Raw genomic sequence first — 4503 nt, forward strand, 5'->3', positions numbered from 1 at the left:
CGTTTCTATTGCCACTTGCCACTTGATTTTGTTTATTTCAACAAAAACTTCCGGTCACTGCTTCATACAGCTTAAAACTCAAAAATAACGTACCTATTTTGAACAAAACTTAAATTTACAAAATATTTTACACAATCGTAAGCATGTTTCACAACCTTAAACAATGATTCTTATTGTAAACAATTTTTATATACTATTATAATACTAGTTATAACAGCAGCGCTTTGCACAAACTCATGAATAACACCACTACCGTAACCACTATCCTTAGATAATACTCGAAAATGATGAGATAATAATGTGTGATTGAACCCCAATGCACGACCAGAAATTCCAATTTATTCTATTCTCACTAAAGCACTGCGCACTTCCGAACTTGTCAATGACCTCGTTTCTGCAGATCACCTAGTTCGCCTAGATCAAACGGTACATGATACGTATATATCCCACAATGTCACGCTGCAAAACATACATGTTCTCGGCGGTTGAAACGAACTGTACCAGTAGTAAACCGTCCACTGATCCACCCCAATATGTTGCATGTACATATAGCAATAGAAACACCTTCACTGACGGAACAACGCACCGGCTCGATTCGCGTCTGGTATTAGACTGGACTGTCCATCATCACCGTCATCGGTGCGGGGGCTCAACGCTCTGGACGGCTTCAAGATTAACTAAGAGCCATTGCATTGCTAGGTAGGTAGGTATAGGAACAAAACTAAATGACCGAGAAAGGTACGAAGCGAAAACTGCAGAAATACCCCTCATATACTTGGACGAGGTAACAACGAGCGTACGAAAATGTAATTCAAATTAAAAACAAAACGCGTCACGCTTCACCTGGCGGCTTGGTCGTTGCTGACCGCGTGTCTGCAATAAAAACGCCCGGCGACGCTCCGACGACGAAGAGCCGGTGGATCATGAGCGTTTGATTGGAAGTTCCAGTGCCGACACGTAAAGTGGTTACAGAGGTTATGGATAGTACATTAGGTGAATGTTTGAAAAGATTGCAATAAAAAAGCCTTTTAGATAAATACAAAATGATTTAATCATATGGATACAAATTTGAATATTTTAATGAACAAGCGAGAAATTCAAATACCTCCCCGGACTGTTTACCTTGCATTGCTATAAGGAAACATTAGGAGTTTCTACTAAAATATGCTTACCCATTTGCCGTGTATAAAATGGATATATCAACGAATGAATCCAACTCTCTTCTGATAAAATATCTAAAAGTGAATTTCCAGCACTATTAAGTTAGTAATTTGTGAAAAGAAAATCATAATGCAAAATTTTTTGGAGCTTAGGAGCTTTCGACGGTGGTTGAAAATTCTGTGAGAAATTTTCCAAATAATATTTGCCTGGATTACTGTGAATGTTTGCTTACACTTTCCAAGAAAATGTTAATTTTTGAAGTAGCAAAATGTCCAGGAAAATATTTTTTTCAAATGGCGCATGACCGGTCGCGATATTTTGGCCGTAACAATAAACGAATGAAAACATTATCGTGATTTTTTTAGCCGTTAAAGGCTATGATTTGGCAAACAAAAAAGATATCATAGTTTTTACGGTTTATCTTTGGCGTGTTCTATCACGTTCTATCATCATGGAAGCTTTGAAAAACTTTTTCCGGATAGAATTTTCTAGATTGCTGAGAAAATAGGCAAACTTCTTCATACAAAATATTATTCGCCTGATTTTTGAATAGGTCCTAACTGCAAATGAGAGATTCTCTTCGTGACTCCTCAATTGCGCTTTTCACCGTGCATAAAGCATATCAATGCAATTTTACTTAATGATTAGTTAGCCCATGATGTCAGCAACCATTTCATGCAACAAGTTGCGTTCAAATGCATTTGCAGCTTCGGGATAAGTGTACGAGAGGAGACACATAGGGAATTTCTCATTTGCAGATAGGACCTATTGAAAAATCAGGCCAGATTTGTATACGAAATTTCATGAAATTCCCGAATCCTTCGGCCAAAACATTTACGATTGTTTTGAAAAATACCCAAATATAAATCGGCAAGCTTTTGAACCAAATCAAAACTTTGTTCTTTCACTTAAACATATCTTATTTTGTGCAATTGTGACCATCCACTAAATCCACTAGAAAATCCAAATAATAATAATAATAAAACACAACCGTCAGCGTCAATTTGACAGTAAACCCATGGGAAAACTGTCAGAATAACGCTGATGGGCGCGTTAACGCTGCGTTCAGTTTGGGCCTTAATTCCCGTGTGTTTTGACGAGAAGGAAAAATTAGTGATATGCTAACGTATGCATTACAATAATGGACTAATTTCGAATGGCGAAGAAAAAAACTACGAAAGATAATTCAATGGAACAACTTACCTCAACAACGTTTATCAAACCTTCTACAAAAATGTTTCGATGCCCTATCGGGTGTCCTTACGGCAATTATACAAAACCATAGCCATGGTTCTCAGCTCTTTCGTGTCTTTGGTGATCAACTGCTTCTCCATTTTGAGCATGAAATTATTAGAGTAGTCCCCCCATTTGAGGTTCCCTCAAAAAAATTTCTATTGGTCGCAGTAGGAGGGCATCGGGAGCATTGACAGTTTTCGTTATAACGTTTAACTTCAACCGATCTATCTTCTTCAGTAATCTCTTAGCAGAATGGGTAGATGTCACGTCTGGCAAAAAGACATCCTGCTTCACGCAGGCACTTCATACTGTATGAATCCCCGATCGGCATAAGCTCCGAAGGACAAACCACAGGCTTTGCCATACCCTTCCCGCTGATCGCTTTGCTCCTTGATGGGGGACGTAAAGTACCCGGTCCCAATCGTTGCCACCCAGCGTCAAGTAGGTCAAGTTTCTGAAAATAAAGTGTATCACCTAGGCATTGCTATGTTTAAACAATCTGTCCAGTATCCTAGGAAAACCTTTCTCGACCATGATTATTCATCGCTCTTTTCGGTCGATGGTATCATATGCAGCTTTAAAATCAACGAACAAATGGTTATGGCTTTTTGGAGCATCAGCCGCCATATAAATTTGTGATTAGTTTAGGTAGTTTTAATTACTGATTTTGCCTCGATTCGTTTGCTAAATTTGTTTTTATTGACTATTTCGTCTTTGTCTCAGTTGGGTTGGTAGCGCAAAATTATGGTTTTTAATGTTATCAAGTTTGTCTCTTATAATTGCTAATCTGAAAAATACTACAGTGATCTAAACAAGTTAAGATTCCCTAAAAAAACTTTTTTGAAAAACTGGCTTGCCCCTTGGTGAACGTGTAGTTCACTGTTTCATGATATTGAAAGTGTAATTCTCATTTTTCTATCCATTTTCAAACATTCAGGCACAAAAAGTTTAATATTTAAAGACCTCATCTCAATAGTGGCTGGTTTCTGCGAAAACTGCATATTTTCCCAATTTTTTCCCGTGTTATTCATAGTCTTCTAGTGTTCTAGTCTTCTAGCGCCGGTAATTTTCGTTGTTCCCCAGTTATGGTCGACAAACTCGATCTTTCTGATCATTTACTAAATTCATACATTCGTAGAGCGAACAAAAGGGTGAAAATTACATCTATGCTAAATAAATATTTGAAGTTTACCTGAGTGTTACATTTAGGAGAGTAAATCCAAAGCAAAATGAAATCATGCAAATAATAGCAGCGTACAATGACCTTGTACTGTTTACTGCTAGCCAACAGCCACTTATAATCAATTATGCCAAATGGCTCTTGAGCCCAATAAAGGCATTTCTTCTCCATACCAAGTACTTCGTTTATGGTTAGCATTCCACCAGCACGACTTTGTGACCACCGGCTGCCGAATTGTAAATTAAGCAGATTGGTGCGTACACATGTAGTTATATATGTACCTATCTTTCTTCTTTTGGTTCAATATAAATAACATAGAGAAAGAGAACCGCAAAGCAAAACAATCAATGACAGCAAAAGTTTCCCATTAAACCTACCAGAATAATTTCCAGAAATTCAACGGTTTGCGTATGGAATACATAAACAGCTAAAGAAAGGCTCGTTGCCGGTGGAGCAGAAATACAAGAGAATATCTGTTTATCATAATGATTGGTGATCGCTCCTATGCTTACCACAGCACAGTTGGTTCTTTATGTGGTTCACCTTTTATTTTAGACTGCAGACATCGTAGTGCAACAATATGCAATTCATGCAGCAGATCTCCTAAAGTGGTACACCCTCCATTCAATTAGGGCCTGTTCAAATCATGAATGAAAATAAGCGTAGTATTCAAGTCACGTTACATAAATTTGCATTACGTCTTATATTCCACTGAACTTTCCGAAGGATACCGGCAACAACCGAAGTTGGAGTTTCACAATGCATTTCTATACAAAGCTTGGTTTGAAGTGGTTTATATGGCAACTGTTCCTATTTTTACTGATGATAAAGTCCAATCCTACTATTATACTATTATGGCACGTTTCGGCGACAATGCTACTGATCATTTTTGTAGCTCAATCTTTCTCCTTAAGCACCTAAAGGGA

Source organism: Sabethes cyaneus, chromosome 3 (assembly GCF_943734655.1).
Source record: "Sabethes cyaneus chromosome 3, idSabCyanKW18_F2, whole genome shotgun sequence".
NCBI lineage: Eukaryota > Metazoa > Arthropoda > Insecta > Diptera > Culicidae > Sabethes > Sabethes cyaneus.